This window comes from Anas acuta, chromosome 1 (genome assembly GCF_963932015.1).
Source record: "Anas acuta chromosome 1, bAnaAcu1.1, whole genome shotgun sequence".
NCBI classification, from domain to species: Eukaryota; Metazoa; Chordata; class Aves; order Anseriformes; family Anatidae; genus Anas; species Anas acuta.
Window position 1 is genome coordinate 22,136,277 of NC_088979.1, and position 19,235 is coordinate 22,155,511.

The 19,235-nt window shown below is 41.2% G+C and overlaps 1 protein-coding gene across 2 annotated transcripts in view; it reads left to right on the forward strand.

The window, feature by feature from the left end:
• The window catches only part of MTUS2 (microtubule associated scaffold protein 2), a 274,429-nt gene that overhangs the window by 4,563 nt on the left and 250,631 nt on the right, over window positions 1-19,235 (forward strand). For both annotated transcript variants that reach the window (XR_011093125.1, XM_068672307.1), the window contains exon 2: window positions 2,484-2,557. The gene's annotated coding sequence lies outside the window, so the exon portion shown is untranslated. The remainder of the gene's footprint in view (window positions 1-2,483; window positions 2,558-19,235) is intronic.

Below are 19,235 nucleotides of genomic sequence, written 5' to 3' on the forward strand. Positions count from 1 at the left end.
GATGTGCGAGCTGAGTCGCTGTGAGCTGCAGCAGCTTTCAGGTTAACCTGGTGCAGGCAGAAAACACCACGGCACATTCATTTTTAGCTGCTCAGCAGTTTTAGAATCAAATCTCTGAAAAGCTGCCTGGTTTGATTGTTCCTGTTACATAACAGCAGTATCTTTGGGATTTGAGAGGAGCCGGGAGCAACATGTCTCTTGCATAAATCCCAGCAGCTGTGGTGATCTGCCCTGACCCTTGGTGGCCAGGAATGGCCTGAATGGGGCTGAGCCCCTGGGGTGGAGCTGAATCAGCCTTTACCCCCCCCATTTCCAGCTGGAAGCAGTTAATTGTGTGATTTTTGGCACCTTTGTTTGCTCCTGAGCTTGATTTAAAAAAAAAAAAGACTGAAGGTTAGGTCAGACCCTTGATTAAAGGCTGCTGGAGAAGGTCTTCCTGAGGATTTTTGTCTTGTGGGGCAGTGCCACATCCTGTTTCCCATGGGGAAATGCTGGCTCACTTGGGGGTTGTTTTGTGGCAGAAGCTGCAGTCAGGCACAAATCTGAAATTCAGGGGTCTCTGATGTTCCCCTGACTCCAGTGAGGTGGCAGGATCTCCTTCCTGCCCTGTGTTTGTGTGCTGGATGTGAAGGTGGTGGACCAGCAAGTGAGCTCATGGAGCTGGAGGGGAGCTGCAGTGAGAAGTCAGCTCCATGTGGCTTGGTGTCCCTGAAGCAGGTCTGAGCCTTCACTTGACCCTATTTCCTGATCTGTTGTCTTGGTTAAAGTGGGTAAAACAGCATGGAAAAGCATCTAACCCCCTAGACTTGCCCTAAGGGTACATGTGCCTCTTCACCTCTGGTGCAGGCTGCACCTCCTGGCTTTTCCATGGGAGAGCTCTGCTCTGAGAGTGCTGGCAGCCCCTGGTGTAATTAGGAGCATTTGAAGAATGGTGCAATAAAAAGCAATGTTAGGGGGTTGTTTAGGGGAAGGATTGAGGTAACCATGCACAAAGACCTATCTAATTAAAACTGCAGGAAGATAGAGATGGTGGCTAATGAGGCTGAACGTGCAACTTAATTTAACGGAGTTATTTGCAAAGAAGCAACCTGCCTTGTTGGGGAATGGAAGGGGAGGAATAGAACATACCTAATATTTGTTGCTGAAGTATAAATTTCATTGTAATTAGTGCAAATTTTTCTGCAGGCTTCTTTGGATTTGTGATTTTACCACATTTCTATGAAATGTATCAAGAATGGTAACCAAAAATTGCATGTGAATAAAACATTTAAAGACTACTATTTAATTAAATCTTACCTTAAATCCCATCTGTATTTTCATCTTCTAGTATCTAAGTTTTCATCCAACTTTTCTCCACCTGCTTCGAAACCCAAAGAAGAAATTGTCTTATGACTTGAGCTTAGGGATATGGTTTAGTGGGGACTGTTAGCGTTAGGTCAGAGGTTGGACTCGATGATCTTGAGGTCTCTTCCAACCTAGAAATTCTGTGATTCTGTGACTTCAGTTTTAACTCAGCTGTCCTTTCTCCTCTGCCCTGTCATACAGGTCTCTTCTGTTGTCCATCTGCTCTGCTTGTCCTACAGTCACATCCCTCTGTATGGTCTCTCTTGCACTTTTGACTTTAACTCCTCACTCTAATCTCTCCTTTTCTCTTATACAAATACATGTCAATGAACTAATGACAAAAAGGATGGCAAAGCTTTTTAATACATGGTCTGATCGGTCCTACTTGAAAGATTCTCATCTAGTTTCACTGAGGTTCTTGGCAGTTTGACTTTGGCATCTTTTACGACTTGTAAAAGTACATCTCAAGACCTCTTATCACATCTCAGGACTGGCTTTCTTTCCTTCTCTGGCTTGAGCTGTCATCTCTGGTACCATAACCACCATTATGTGATGTTTGTTTCTTGTGACTGCGATCATCTCTCGACTTACGTATTTTCTGGATGATCTTTCTAGCTCTGGTTTCTCCTCTTTCCCTCCCTACTCTTCCTGGATGATCTCATCAGAAACAAATTCAGCTAAATCTCCCTGAATTAGCAATGCATTGCTCTTATTCCATCAAAATGTGGCATGTGATCAGGGGACTGAATAGCACAAAGTCCCTTAAATACTGATCTTTGTAAATATGTCAAAACCTGACTAAGCTTAATCTGTGCTTCCCCTTCAGTTTGTGCACCTAAACTTCACTTAAGAGCATTGACTGGCATTAAAGGTCTTACAGAGGAAGAGGAACAGAAAACATGGTGTTTATTTCAAAGCTTTGCATTTTCCTCTTTTTCCAGGGTAGGTGCACTGCTTCATTTGAGTTACTTTTAACTAGGATCAACTCATCTGTGAGTTCATGACAGGAAATTGAGACAGGACAGCAATCAGAAGTGCAGGATGTTTGATCTTTAGCAGAGTGTTTACAAAAGGTTTGATGGTGTTTGCCCTTGTTACCTACTCTAATTCTAACGAGCCTTTTGTTTGTTTTTTTAAAGGTTTCCACCCTGGGACTGTCTTCTAGGGTAAACTATCACCAATGGAAGTAAAATTTGTTTTTCCAGCATTCTGGGTAAGTGTCGTCTGTTTTTGTCTGATTTAATCTTATAAATGTTTGCCACAAGAGAGCTCTTTTTGCAAGTGGTCTTTGATTTTTGTATTAGTGTTATTCTGTCCAACAAAAAGAAAACGCCCTCCAACAATTTTATAAGCCATGTAGATAAAGGTGACTTCAAAGTGAACCATGAGGCTCTTGTACTGGGGGAATTATCAAATGTAAATAGACGTCTTCCCTAATGATTTTGAATTTTGCCTGGTATGTATAATGTATATTGGAAAATGTGCTATGCTAGTTTAGACTCATATCTAAACTGAATCTTGTTACTTCCTTTGTGTAGTTCTTTGGACTGTCAAGAGTTGTTTTTTAAAGATATGACAATATTTGAAGCTGGTCTTTTGTGCTTGGGACAGTAGGGAAGGTGTAATTCTGCAGTCTGGGAGATGACTGTGGATCCTAGTAAAGTCATGTTGTGGTGACATGAAGTTGTGCTTGGTAGTTGTGAGCAATAATGGTGCTTGCTGAAGCCTCTGGAAGGTCAGCAATGATGTCATACCTGTAAAACAAACAAACAAAAAAAAAACCCTTGTGTGTTAGTAGGGCGAGACAATCTGGTGGATGACTTTGAAGGGCTTGGTCAAATTTGTGTGCTATGTCATTCCTACCACAGTGGCTTGTACAGCAGGACAAGAAAAATCAACTGTCCACATAACTGCGTGGCTTTCTGGGTATGCATCTCCTGCAGGCAGGTCTGATCCTGTCCCTGGAGCAGGGAGAAAAAAAAACTGGCCTGGCTGGAGTAAATCTGGAGACCTGGAAAAAACATTGCTCTGTCCTTTGGGGAGACTTGCTCCTGGTCTGGCCTGGAGCTCCTGCCAGAACTGGGAAACAGCCAGGACCCCAGAGAAACCTGTGGGAATGTCTCTAGCCTGCAGCATGGTGAGGAATCACTCAAGGGTGATGACTCTGATTTCTTTCCTCAGCTTGATACCACACAAGCAAAAACCACAAATCCAGGTTATTACCAAGGGCATTCTGTGATCCCACTCGATTTAGGAAATGCTATCGTGTCCATCTTCTTCCCCAGCCCAGGCTACAGACACAATAAGGACTAGTAGGGCTTGGAAAGGTGAAGCAGACATCAGGCTCAATCACAGCATGATCCTGGCTTCCAAGGGGTTCTTCAACTGGACAGATGCACGAGACAGCACTACATCATGTGTTAGATAGCACATGTATCAGATAGGAAATGTATGGTTGCAGGAGTCTGGAGAGGAATAACCCACCCCTTACCCAAGCTGAAAGCTGCTTCTCTGGCAAGTCATGCTCACTCAGACGTGCATTTGGCTGAGGAAATAGGTGGTTGGGTTGGGTGTAACTGTCTCTGAGTGGCATGTGCATCTTGGGTACAATCCCACAGCAGTCAGGCATCTAAACATGCAATGGGAGAAACACCTGCTGGGCTTACAGGTGGCACATGATGTTCCTGCACTGTTGCCTGACACAAAAGGACGAAAGGATGTGCATTTCTTTGAGGACACTTGCAAAACTTCGTAGTAAGGGATGCACAAAAATTCACATCACTGCCTCTTATGAATTACCCATGCACAAATTATTTCATTTTTACAAGCAGATAACTGTTTTTGCCTTCTCACTAGTGGGGTTGTAAGCCTTTTAACTCCAGCAGTGAAGTTAAAGCTGTACAACTCCTGTGCCTAGGGAGAGCTGCGGCTGAGACCCATGCCCAGCTCTCACTGCCACTAACTGGATGAAGTCCAAGGTTGGACCCTGGTTTGGAATTTGGCTATGGAGCCAAAAAGCGCAAGTAACCTGAAGTGAGGAATACATATGAGCCCTGTTGAGTATTCTTAATTCTCTGTGACTGTGGATTTCCTAGTTTGAGGACTCCAGTGTTCGGATGACAATTATGAAAGACTATATTACTATATGAAGCAGGAATTGTCCAGTGATTCAGTATTGTTTAATCTTTAAATAAGATAAAAAGAGCAGAGCAAGTAATTTCTATGTAGGTATCTCAAAAATGTCCCATTGAAGTGTTCCTTTGCCTTAAGTATGTTTCATCAGCAGGTGTTGAGTCCTTGTTTTTACTAATGTGTCCTCTTCCTTTTCTGAGCTGACGTGTCTACTGTAGTCAAAGTAAGACTTTAAATAAGAATAAAGCTTCCTGGCCAGTTTCAAACTCCTCTATTCTCTTCTTTCAAAGAGGACCCAGTGTTGTGTGTTTGGAGATAATGTGCCTTTCACTTTCCTCATACTGATCTCAGAGCTTTGCGTGTGAAGATAGTGGGTATACAAAAGCATAACCCTGCTCAAGAGATCTGTATGAGCTTACAGTGCATTGCCCTCATGCCTGTACTCGATGGGAGGTATCCTGACAGCACTGCAATGCTGTTCTCATAGGAAACTATTTTCAATAATGCCAAGGAGTTGCTTGAAGTGGTCTGCATGGGAAGTTGTGGATCAGAGAGTTGATGCTATACATCTGTATTTACACAAACAGCTAGTGAAATGCCTCTAATAGTTTTGTAGCTGCTTTCAGCTATAAGCAGAAACTCAGGAAAGCAACTTAACAATATTTTAAGTCATCCAGTAATTTAACATGGGATTACCATTGAAATCTCATAGAAATACTCAAGACATCCTATACTGTATCGGATGGATTAAGCATGATTCACTTATTGCTTTAAATTCCAGGGGGATTATTAATGTCTGGGTCATTGTTTCCTAGACTTACAAATTTAAAGGCCAGAGGGGACCACGTGAATAAGTTTTTTCTGCCTGCTCTGCACAGGTCAAAGAAATACAGGGTATATCAGTTGTCCTTTAATTCCTTTGTTCAGCATATCTTCCTGAAGGAGATCAAGGCCTTGATTTAAAGGGTGTCAGTGGTAACGAATCTGCCATGTCACAGGTAAATTGTTAAAATAAATAATGAGCCTTGCTCTTGGAGGCAGTCTGTAGCTCTCTTCAGCTTCCAAATGTTGTACCTCAATTGTTTTTTCTACCTGGACTGACAAGATATCTGTTATCTGAGATGCTGATTCTCCAATTAGCCACCTCTAAAACTCGTTATGTAGTAGCTGTGTGGAGGTATGGTGGATCTGTTGAATTCAGGGCTTTATGTATTGCATGACTTTAAATTGATGTATGATGTGAAATTAGGAGTAGTAATATGTCATGTCAGCACACTGCACTGCCATTATCAAATGATGATGTAACTGCATACAAATGATCAGATTTACATGACCAGACCTATTTTCCATACAGCTGTGCTGATTGGCGTTAATTGTGCCTCTGTCTTTCAATGCCTTATTGATTGTGTCCCATGATAACCTTTCCCTGATGCTGCTTACTGCTGATGTCAGTCGAACAGTTCGATAGCAGCTTAGGTTATCCCACTTAACCCTTTTCAATACCGCATCAATTTCAACTCTCTGCAGTCATGTTTAACAGCAGTCATTGCATCATGAAACTTATTGGCACGTCTGCCCTGTGGTAGTGAATTCATGTTTTTAATTGAGGGGCTATTTAAAGCTCTCCAATTACTGATGGCATGGGAGGTATGTCATTATCACTGAGATTTGAATAGAGCATCCTGCATCTTGCTGAAAACAGAGTAGAAGCAGTTGTCAAGTACATTTGTTTTTTCCTGATTTTTTTATAGTCTGGAATGACTAGTTATTGAAGCCATAGCTTGGAATGTACTTACTCTTGTTACGTTTAGGGTGGTGCTCCTATTGTTATAAACCTTACCAGGCTTCTGTTTTTTTTTCACTTCCATCATTCGTGTACATTTCTGCAATGTTAATTTGTATTCATTGTTATCAGTGTCTTTTCCCCATCTGTTATGTACTGTGGGTTTGTTTTACAGTTTTTTTTGCTGCTGCTGTCACTTTCCTTAGCTATAATTCTTTAACCAAAAAAAGCTTTTATGGCTGTAGCACAGTGATTTTTTTGGCATGTAATAAAGTATCCCTAGATAAATGGTTCACCTGTATCCGGTAGGAGTCAATATAACATTAGCTGGAGCTGACTTCTTCTGGTGCTAAGCCATGGAGCAGTACTTGTAGACTTTCCAGAAATCTTCTAGTAAGTGCTTCTTCCAGAACAGATTCTCTGCTAGAATAAAATGAAGTATGACAGTATTTTTTGTAACTTTGAGTATATATGCTTGAGGAGTACCTCATTCTGTTCTTATCTCAATTGAAGAACTTCTAGCAGACCCCAGCCTGTCTCATCCTGTGACTTGCCAATATTCCAGTTTGTTTTCTTTGTACATGTAGTGTCCATGGCTTTTATCTTGTCCATACTCTTTTACTTGAATAAGTCACTTTTTAGCATGACCATACCATGTTTTTATCTTTTAATAGAATTAAGCTTCATTTTAAAAAGGCAATTCAAATTTCAATTGAAACTGAGCCCTGTCATTGCAATTGTAAGTAAGTATTCAGAGGAATGAATAGTTTGCCCTTTTTTTTTTTAAAAAAAAAAAAAAACTATTGAAATATTAACAGTACTGGTGAAGGCATTGCTTTCTGTTAGTGCTGTAGTACACAAGTCAAGTGCTTTGACAATTCATATTGAAGAAGTATATAGAAGTTAGATAAATAACTTCTGCAGTCAGCAGCTCCCAATCCATGTGGTCTTTTGTAAGCCTGTGGTTGCTGCTGTGCAAAGGTGGGAGAATGCAGATGTGGTGAACTTCATGGGATGGAGTTCATGCTGTGGTCAGCTTTGGGGCTCACTCTGCACACTGGCCGAGGGAGAGGACAGTGGCTGAGATCAAACGTTGACTTTCTTCTTTGTGAAACAAGCGTGGTCTTAAGTGCTTGCTTCTCAAATCACTAATTAAAAAAAAAGTTTTTTAAAACAGCATACATGCAGAAATTAGCTTATGACTATTTGAAATAACTTGTTAACATAATGATGTTGCTGTCACCAGAACTGACTTGTACTGACCTAGCCTTGGTGAAAGTTTGTTCCCTTGGTAGAGAGCTGCCCAGGCAGATGATGGATGTGACCATTTCATGCAAACCAAATATCTGGGAAAGATCCACATCTCCCAGTATTATACCATGCTTAGCACGAAGGAGTCTGTGTAGCAGAGTATCTTGAGCAGAGAATTTGCAGAAGGGCTTGGTGAATGTGCTCAGGTGGATTACAGAAGTTACCAGGTTCCCATGAATAATACGTGAACAGTGTGGTTGTTTCTGAGGTGCAGCATCCTAACTAGGATTGAGTCTATGGAGCAGGAATCAGCTTGTAAATGCTTTGGGACAAGAATGAACTTTTATCATTGTCTTGTAATGTAGTTATGAGGGATCCTACTTTATGGCGTGCTTTCAGTACATCAGGTAAGTCAAATAAAATGAAGGGTACAGACAAGGGCTAAGAAACGATCCTCCTGCAGTGACACAATAGAAACAACTTCACAAGCCCTTGGTTTAACCCACTTAAAATTACTTGTGAGGAACCTTCTGATATGATAATCACATTATTCATACTGTTTTTTTCTGAATTTCAAAACAAAGTGTGACCTTGATTTCAAAGGAAAAGTGCATGAAAGCATGCTGTGCTTATTTTTTGTAATTAATCACATATAAGCCAATTTTATGGCAAAACAGATAAATGAGATGTCAGAGTATTTGTTTGTAAATACTTTGCTTCAAGATGTTAGTGATTTGTATCTTAGCTTTACAAAAAAAAATAAAAAAAATAAATAATCCAGAAATCCAGTGTTTCTTTCAGTTTCACAGCAGGATGAAAGCACAGCATGCAATGTATACTGCAATTAAGCTCTACGTTGATACACCATAACTGGTGTATACATTCTGCTTAGTTATTGCACTGTGCACTAAAACAAAAAAAAAACTTCCTTCTTCCCTTCCTTCTTCCTTTCTGTAGCAGGTCTGGGGGCTGTTACTTGTCCCCAGCACCCCTGTCTATGTCACTGGTGCAGCTCTGCTTGCATGAGGAATTACCCTGGTAAACATCAATGTTTTTCAGGGCTGCTGTGAAGCAAATATCAGAAGGCTGATTCAGAGGTGGCTGTGGCTCATCAACCCAAGAAATGCCAGCAGCTTCTTCTCTGAATGCTGGGGGCTCCCAAGCCTGCCTTGGAGGCTTAAACCAGAGATGGTTCAGAAGATGAGTCACCATCTCTGGAGGTCTTTTAAAAGATGTTTAGATGTAGAGCTTAGTGATGTGTTTTAGTGGAGGACCTCTTAGTGTTAGGTCAGAGGTTGGACTTGGTGATCTTGGAGGTCTCTTCCAACCTAGATGATTCTGTGATCCTGTGAAGATGGTCTTTCAGAAGAGATAAGCCTAACAATGTCCACATCTCTGAAGGAGAACGTGTGCATTGATGATGGCCCTTGGTCCTCCCTGCAGTGGTGAGGTAGGTTAGGCTTGGGGACAGTGCAGCCTCTTGTCTCACCCTGAAGATGATGAGGTTTCTGTGAAGTCCCCTTGAAGGGGACACTTTCAGGGTGTACAGGGCCCATGTCCTTGAGCCCATGCATGGATTTTGGCATCACATGAATCTGGGGATGCTGCATGGCAAGTGCAGGTGTGGGAGGGCTGCTGCCAGCCTTGGGGTAGGTTTGCACACCAAGCAGTTTTGGGGCTCATATCTAGACAGGGCTTTGGTTATGCATATATCCATCAGGAGAAGCAGAAGTGGTGTTGAAACGTGTAGAGCCACTTAACTAGTAGCAAATGCCCATGGACATGGGATATGGGTAACTTTGCATAACAAAGTTAACACTGGCAGTTGTGAATACTGTAAGTGCCTCTTTACAGTAGAATTCAGTAAATCCTGTTAGAAGTGCCACAGGATGATATTAAGTTACTTTGTAGCTCACTTGTCTCTACCTCTAACAAGTTCTGGCATTTAGTGTCTGTTATATGCAGTATAATAGGTTTCAGCATTAGGCTGCCTTCAGTGCATAAACTACTGTTTGAGTCTTTAAGCCCTTCCTCCTAAGCTGCCAAGTGGTGGAGGATATAGCTTGGATAAGAAAACAATTTAAACTTTCTCAGTGAACCAGTTTTAAGAGTTTTTTTCTCAAATGCAGAGTTTCACGCTGGAGCTGTGTGATTAAAAGCCTATGGGGAATCAAGCATTGGGATGGTTTGAAGGAAGATCAAGGGATTGAATGCAATTTTTTCTGCAAATGATAATTAAAGAAACAGCGTTCTCATTAGCATAATACACTAAATGATAAAAAGAATTGGACAGATGCCTAATCTTGAAATGCTTCTTAATTTACAAGTACACATTTTAAAAAGGAGGCAATTGAGGTCTGTTCTTCCTGGCTGCCTCTCTGGATCATCAAAACTACTTCTTATATAAGTTTACTTTTTTTCTGTATTTTTCCTCTTTAGGACAATGAGTTGCACACTCCAGGACCCCATCCATACAAAGTCAGTTGCACTTCTACAGATAAAACAGCATCCTTGATACTTTAGGGTTTCTCAGATTGGATGCCTACCAGACAAAATTACACATTTAAGTTGAGTTTATCAATTGGGGCCATATGAAGCCCTGAAGGAGTCCAAAGGCACGTAACACATTCCAGACTCTAACATTCTTTGTCACCACTATGAGTTTATCACATGTGGGTCTACAGAGAAACGTATTTGAGAGCCCCATTAAGGAGATTAATTTTTAATAATTTTTGAATTCTTGTTGAGGGCAAAAATGACTCAGATTTTAATGAAATTGTGAATCAAAAGTTGCAATGAGAAATAGGCGTCATCTGTATTGATGCTTTTGTATGACCTATATACTGTTCTTTTTCCAGTGATGCAGTTTCTGTTTCACTTTAAATACCATCCTACTTCTGTTCCTTTATCATCACATTTATAGACTCCCAAAGGGTTATGAACCAAAATATCATGTAATCTCAGAACTGTTGCCACCTGCAAATGTGGGATGGCCCACCAGGTCCCATTAAATTACATCTACACTGCTGAACAAGAGTCAGGTATGCATCAGGGAAAAGTGCTTGCACTGCTCAGTGCACTCAGCTCAGGGTCTCTTCTGGGACCTATACAGAGCCCTGTAAAACAGTTACACTATCTGCATTTTTTTACTGTTTGAAGCTTGTGAAATATGATGAGCAAAAGTGCTTTTCACACTGTGGAACAGGGTATGTGTTGTTGGCAAATGGGGTGAACAAGAAGGTCTGCTGGAAGTGCTTAAACTCACTGGGTTGGTGATGGAAAGCTGTGTTGGGGTGTATGGGAGCCAAACCTGATTTGGTCTTGTCCGTTCTGCTGTTGAGTGGCCCTGGGGGTGTGTGGTCCTCTGGGAAGTACCCACACTGGGGTACTTCCAGGCTGTTTAAAGAAGACCTATTAATTAATAAGGAGACTCTTTGTCTTGTGGGGCTAGACTGTGCCTCTCAGACTGCAGTGGGAATTGCACTTTTAGTAAGGTTAAGTATATAGAAGAGAAAATGTTTTAGGAATGAAAAAGATTTCTCTGTGGGAGCTGACTTGTGAATTACTCCAGTTACAGCCCCAGTGCAAGGTGGAAGCTGACTGCAAATGGATGCCACATTTTCTAGCTGGAAGTAACCTGCCTTTTGTCAAATCCTAGAGCTTCTCTTCAGATAGAGAGCTAGTAAGCACCACTTTGTGAAGGGGTTGTGGCAGCTAGAGCTGAGAGGTCAGCTGGAGTACACTGTCTCTACCAAAGCAGCATCCTGCCTACTTGAAGTTAACATATTTTGATAAGTGCAAATCCCAAATTAATGCTGGGCAATAACATCCTCAGCTGATGAATAACTTGACAACTACACTTGAAACAGTCAAGACACTTCCACCCTCTGCTAGGTGGTTACTGTAGGTGATAGTTTCTGCTCTGCTGCAGGCTGGGTATCTATTTTGACATTAAGACAGTTAAGAAAAATGTGGGTGTTTTAAAGCTTTACAGTAAATATTAATGTTCAGAAGATGTTATGGCAGGGAACTTGTTCGCTTTTCATCTCAAACTCAAGTTGTTTGGAATCAATGTCCCCTCTCCCTGTTTGATTTTTTTTTTTCAGTGTCTTAACACATCAAGCCGAACCTGATCCCTTTATATCCTACTAATCTCTTATATATGCTGAAGTAGCAGCTGTGGAGCTGGAGACTTCTGATATATAAAAGGCAGTGCTATTGATCTTGCTGATATAAACATTTCCACACAGGGCTTTGAACTTGTGATAGTTCTGGAGAAGGAATATATTTCTGTACATAGTGGTACAGCAAAGGTTTGTATTTCTGAGGAAATGTCTCATTCAGCCACAAGTGATCATTAGCACTAAAACACAAGCATCCTCTGTGTTAGCTGGTCTGAATGTTGTTGGCACTTCAGCTATACAAAACCTAGTGCTGTAGTTTGCAGGGCTCTGCAGTCTTCCTTGCTTCCTGCATCACTGTTCTCTGCTTATTGTGCCCGTGTGATATGGGATGGTGGGTGATCCTTTCTCACCCAATTCAAGGACTTTGTACTCTGGGGCTCTGTGCTGGTGTTACATCTCGTTTTCTTTCTCGGATTAAAATGTGGGCAGTGTAGCATAGAGGTGTGTTGCTTCTCTGCAGGCCAGGGGACTTGATTCTTCCCAATATATCTCTTATCTAGTCCATATTCCTGGAGACCTTACTGTGGCATGTGCGTGCTGTAAGGACTAAGGTCAAAACAGTTTTCCCCCAAAACAGTTTTTCCCGTGTTCAGGTTTCCTAGTAGATTCCTAGTATTTCATAGCAGTGTTACTCAATTTTTCTTGCAGATCTTCTGCTATGCAATGAGATTTTCTTTAATGACTGATTTACATGCATGCTACTCATGCATACATTTTTCTTCTAATCCCTACAGTCTAAGGTCAGATAGTGGTGTGTGTGTGTGGGGGGGAAGCCAGAAAGGCTAATGCAACTGCTCTCAAAGGCTAAACTAACACTTGACAAATAAATGCATTATAATTTATTTTTAATGATGAGGCTTGGAGGAGGGAATGACTCATAATTCTTGAATTGCAGGGCTTTTCAAAGATGAATTTGTTCTAGTCATATTTGCCTTAATGACTTTACAGGTAAATTAATGTGGGCTAGGTTATTTTTCCTGGTGGAAATAAATGGGATCATAGTCCAGTGTTTATAGCTTTTCTAGCATTCAGATACTTCAAGTCAATTTCATCTGATTTGTCTGTGTTCCTCTGCTGGGATCCATCACCACAGTAGCTAAGAAAAACCTCAGAAATGATTCCCCTTTCTTTAAAGGGGCTTTAACTTTTTTTTTCTGTAGTGTTTTCACATTACATCACTGAATAGTGTTATACCATCCTCTATAACTTTGATTTTCTAGAGGAAAGAAAACAAAACAAAAACACTCCACCTAATCTTGCTAGATCTAACTTTATTGTAAGCCTTTCTGTCCACCCAAATATTACTCCCAGTGTGAATAGTTATGTATAAAGTTAAGTATAAAGATCTCTCTGAAGGAGAGATTCAGGCTGCTTCTTAAGTGAATTTAACTTATAAGGAAGAGGCCTCTGACACAAATCATTCAAAAAATAAATGTAGAAAGCTTGTAGCCTGTCCTTAGTTTTGATTTGTGAGAACATTGCCTCTGATACTGCTTAAAATCATTCCTGTAAATTGCAGCGGTATATTAAAATGACTTGCATTCAAAATGCTGTTTCTGTGGAGTCAAGAGCATGCTTTGCATGCTGGTTTCATAAGAAGCAGAAGAAAAGTAAATAGATCCATTTCTGAATATGAGAAAATATAGTGTAACCAATAGCCTTTTTTGAAAGAAGAGAGGCCATCTCCAAAGTTTTCCTGAAGAATATATTCTGATGTTAATGGATATGTTGCTTATGTTGAGGATTTTTCTGAACAGGGAAAAACCTGAGTTTCCTCAGGTGTACATCTTTAGAACATGCATTTCTCCCTTTTTTGCTCATAAGGGTAATATAAATATTTCATGTATTTAGAGATCTATGCTACTTCTAAATTAGAATAGAATACATGAAACCACGAATGTGTCACAGCTTCTAAAAGAAACCTACATTGTTCTATTTTTGCCGTGAATACATGTTCCACTCATACTAAATTTCAAAGACTACTCTACTAAAATTTTCTGGGCAATTGGCTTGGCATCTGTTAGCTTAATTCCCATGTAACACTAACAGGATACAAATTAGAGCTCTGGGGACTTCTGATAATGTTCAGTGAAGATGAAACTTTGAAGGATATGAAAGGGGTGGCTTTGCTAATGGTGCAGGCAGTGACAGAGGTAGAGGAAAGCCTGGAGGAGCAGGTAAAGTAACTCAAGCTTTTTTCCTATACCAGCCCCAAATATGAAGAATTTCTCTGTACTAAACTTTTAGTCTATCATTTATATGGTAAAGAATAAGCTTGCTGTGATAAGTGGTGGTGGTGGGAAAATGAAAAGTGACTGTCACCACACTCTGCACCCCGAGAGTCAGCAACATGTGTCCCTCATGCTTTCCTACAAATTCCTGGTCTCCCTTATCCTTCTCATTTATTTTACTATTGGTAAGTCTTCCTCATAAGTTGACTCTTTTGATTCTCCACCCACCTGGTCATTTCTGTCCCTTTCTTCACGTTGTCTGCAGTCACAAAGGCTGTGAATGTCCTGGTGGCCAGAGCTCCTCCTTGTACCTCCCTGTCTGGCTGAATCCCATCTCCTTGGGCTTCCTTCAGCACAGGTCTCCAATAACCTCTCAGAGCTTCCTAGCCACTTTTTCTTCTGCTTTTTTTATTTTTAGCCTAAAAGATGTGAAAACAGTACTTTCTTGCTATTTGCTAAAATGACTGGACTGCTTTTTGCAACTATTGACAAGTCTCCTCAAACTCTGCCCTACTTGATGATCCCTTCCTCATTTTTTTCCAGCATTTTTACTTGAAAGAATTAATGTTCTTATATTTAGACTCCTGTTGACACTGTGCTTGTTTCCAAATGTTTTTCATAACACTGATTTTTGCCTGGACACAGCTTGTGAGTCCATCCCTGGGCAGTTTTTTTTCTGACTGGGGCTGACCTGGATCTACCACACTACACAGTTGAAGTTACCACTGCTCAGGTCAGCTCTTTCTGAGACTCCTTTTTTAATCTTGACCTGCCCAATCTCCTACCGTGTTCATTCTGCACCTCAGCCTCTCTGACACCTTTGCAAATTGCTTATAAGTACTCAAGGCATGCAACCAAAATAGACATCTTCATCCTCTTCTGTGCACTGAGCAGAGGGCACAGTTGGCTACTTACTGCCTGGGAGTAAGTTACCTGCAACTCATCTTACTCCAAATCCTGTTGTTTTTCCCATAATATCCCTTAGATTTTCAGCACTAAATTTCTGGTGTTTAGCTCTCTGCTGGCTGGCCTTCCCTGCTGGGCCACCTGTGCCAACCTCTGTCTTCCCTTTGTGGCCAAGAAAGTAGATGGTGCTTATCCTCAGCCCGTGACACCTTTCACATCTTCACTAAATCCTGTGTATTTGATCCAGAACCATTTTTGGCCAGTCTGCTTCTCATCAACCACTTCTGTACCTGCTTCTTGCACATTTTTTTTGTTACTCTTCACTGCTTGAATCTCCAGAGATGTCAACTGGTGGAGCTAGGTGTGGATGATGATTGTGGGTGATGGTTTAAAAGACTCTTGCTACGTAATAAGACTTGCGCTTCTTCAGCAATGATGGGTTGGTTCTAATTTTGTTTTCTATTTTTGCAGAAAATTACTAGCAAAAGTATTTAAAGAATAATTCTAACTTTTTCTGCCCTTTCACATAAGTCTTTCCTGGTAATGGCTATTCTCATATCAAAGATGAATAAATAATGTGAACTCTATGGATTCACTTCAGTATTTTGGGCTTACTCTGAAATAATTAGTTTATAGAATGTGAACATGCAAGGAAGCTGCTGGTACTTGGATGCCTTCTGACACTTTCTATTGAAGCAGTACAAGCAATTTACCATGATGACCTGACTTGTGTAGTGCTCAGTTAAGGACTGACTTACTGGGCAGGGGAGCGTCTTTGCTTTGAAATGGTATGCTTTAATGTGCAGTGCCTGCAAAGGGCTTTTCAAATGCTGAGAAATTACATATAATGTGACATTCCACTCTGAGAAGTGGGACTTGCCAAGAGGCTAAATTTCACTAACTGCTTGGAAGAACGTGACCCTTCTGGTTCTGCTAGGGTTTGCTGGCTCTTCCCATCCTGCCTGTTGTAGGGTTTGTCATTGGACATCCTGCCAGAACTAGTCTTTTCCTTTGCATTCATAACACTTCCAAAGGGTTTAATGTCTCCATACCATCATCTTGTCTTCATCAGTGAAAACAGATATTTCTCATGTCTTGCAGTTGCTGCTTCAGAGACACTTATTTCCTTTTATTTTGCCAGGGGCTTTAAAAGGCAACTTGAATTGCTTGGGAATGCAGTCTTCACATATGTTCCATAAAAAAACAGTCTCAGTGTGTTGAGAGTATTGGATCTTCATTGTTTTATCATATTGAGAACACAGTCTGTGCCCTTGGGATTATAAAATCCTCAAGGATCCTTTTTGTAAATGTCATTAAAGGGATTTGGATTTAGTTTTAGACTGCTGGCTTATAGCAATGCAAACTGCATTTGGAATGATTGCTACAGTAGCGGTATCCTTTAAGCTGGCCTCAACTATCTTCCTGGAGTACATTTTTTTGCTAGAGATACAAAAACCGCTGTGGCTGCTTGATCCAATGGAAAAATTCATTGCACTAATTCCAGGGAAAATATCTGAATCACTGAAAAGATGGTGTCCTGAAAAAAATGCTACAGGACATACTGGATCTTATTTTCCTTCAGTCTTGTCTGTAGATTTAAAAGTTTCCCTGAGTTAGAGCTGCCCTTTGCAGGATGTGTGGCTGTTTACACCTGGTTTAAGGGCATTATAAGGAAGATCTGTTTCCTGAGTCCCTGAGGAGCAGCTGAGGGAGCTGGGGTTGCCTCCTTTGGAGAAGAGGAGGCTCAGGAGAGACCTTATTGCTCTCTGCAACTGCCTGAAAGAAAGGTATGGGGAGCTGGGGGTCGGCCTCTTCTCACAAGGTAAGTAGTGACAGGACTAAAGGGAATGGCCTCAAGTTGTGTCGGGGCGGTTTGGGTTGGAAATAAGGAGACACTCCTCAGAAAGAGCAGTCAGGCACTGGGATGGGTTGCCCAGGGAGGTGGTGGAGTCACCGTCCCTGGGGGTGTTCAAGGAGAGGTTGGATGTGGTGCTTGGGGACATGGTTCAGTGGGTGACAGTGGTGGTAGGGGGATGGTTGGACCAGGTGATCTTGGAGGTCTTGTCCAACCTTAATGATTTTGTGATTCACACAGAATCACAGAATTTCTAGGTTGGAAGAGACCTCAAGATCATCGAGTCCAACCTCTGACCTAAGCTAGCTGAGCTGAGGGCTGAATCTGGCCCACCTAGTGACATTGCCTTTTTGGCAGGACAGGATAGAGTAAGGCGGGGATTCCTCTTTGCCTTTGTGGTGTGAGCTTAAAGTTGTAAATAATTGCTCTTCACAAGAAGGAAATGGGAATGGTTTCCAGTGTGAAGGCCCAGTGTGACTGCTGGGTCTTGCTGCTTAGTCTGCAAGCCCTGTTCCAGACACCACTTCCTTCATCCAGCTCTGTAGGCAATGGAGGAAGCTCATCTTCTGTGGATGTCATCAAAGTGATGTGGAAGAGTTTATGCAGCCTTGTGTTGTTGCAGTGATGAAATAGCTGCTCTGTAAAATAGCTTTAGATTGTCAGAAGAGGTCTTTGAGAAGTCAGCTTCCCACAGACTTGAGAGAACTCAGCAGCAGAGAGGGCTTATTAACTTCTATATTCTAAGAGCTCATCTTGAGTGTTGCTCTTCTGAGTGACCAGAGAACTGCGTGGGGTGTGCAGAGGAGTGAATATGAAAACATCTCTGATTATGTGCAATATGTAATCCTCTTATTAAATATCAGCATTAAGCACAGCCTTGATTTGTATATGCTATGGTCCTTTTTGTAGTTAAGATGTTCTGTTAGTGTGGTGACTAATGCCTCACTTCCCAGTTACAAGCAGGCATCTTATTTGCACAGCTTCAGCTCTTTATTCTCGCTTCTAACTGATCATTTAGCAGGATGGCTGCTGGCATGGCTGGGCCCTGCAGATTGCAGGAGGGTGCTCAGAATGACACACATCATTACCCAGGCGCTAGCCCTGTCTGCAGGGAATTGTGCAGAAATGTATTAATGTCTGGCTTACTAAGGCTGATAAAACACAACACCACTTGCACTGGCTGTTAGTGTCGGTGTCTTTGGGCATGATGATATGCCACAGTAGGTGTAATGAGTAAAATGAAATCTATTAGTGTTGCAGGTCTATCATAGCTAATTTAACCTAATTATGTAAGAATCTTGGCAGCTTCAACTGTCTTAAAATGGTACTTATCATTTGTTTTCATACATAATTTAATGAAATGATCAGTACAGTATGACCACAAGCATGGTTTAAAGCTAAGTGGAAATATAGAAGGGAAGACACAGAAAAGAGGTTAGAGAAATCAATCTAAGGAGAACAACTAGGTGAGAAAACTGGAAGAAGACTAAGGGATGGATAGGTAGAGGTAAGATTTAGAGGGTTGAAGAGGAAGTAAAATCCAGGAACCCAACAAACTTTGAAAGAGAAAGGGGAAAAATATCTGTGGTATGTTAGTCTGTGATGAGCACTATTTCAGTGGTGTATTTTGTAGTCCCAGATCTGGAAGGCATCTGAAGACATTTTTATACTTTTCTTCCCCAGGGCAGGATCATGTGCACACTTTAAAATGTTGCTGACCCATTTTCATGTGCACTGAAGAGAATGCACGGCACTCATTAATTGCATGGGTACTTTTTTAGACTGGCTCTGCTCAGGCATCTGGAAATATTTAATTGATACGAAGCATGACTAGAGGCTGAATCCAGGTACTGGAATAGTCCCCCCAATCCATGTAACTTGGTAAGTGGCCATGTGTGCACAGCAGATACCAGTAACAAAGGGAAAACCAGTTCTGCTGGGTATAATTTAATCTTCAATGTCAGTAAGTGAATTGAGGTTGTTTTTTCTTTGAAGAATGCTTTAGGTTTAGCATCCACAGAAATGGCAAGGAGAGGTAGCTAGAAAATGACACTAGTAAATCCCAGTTCTCACAAGAGATCTGTTACTGGTGCTTCATGACACCTTATCAGGTCAGTGTACATCTCAGTTTCTGTTTTGCTACTTCCCCTATGCTTGAATTATAGGTCTTTAAAGCTAGAGCTGGAACAAAAAGTCCTGCGCTTATAAATGAGATTTCTTATGTGGCGTTACCACTACTTATGAAGCCTTTCTTGTATACAGCATGTGCTATCATGTCCAAATAAGAGTATCAGTAAAAACAAGGAAAGGAAGAATAAAAACAATGAAAGGAAGAGTAAGTTGTTGCTGAACTGACTGTAGAGTTTCTGCTATATTCAGATAACTTTGGGAAACTTGTTTGAGTATTAGCAACTCCAATTCTCCCTATTTTCTAATGTAAGCAATGGGACAGTACTTAAAACTCAGTTGGCAAACCCAAGCTGATTCAGAAAAATCCCTTTCACATACCATTCATCAATTTTACCATGTACATGAAGTGGTGTACACCA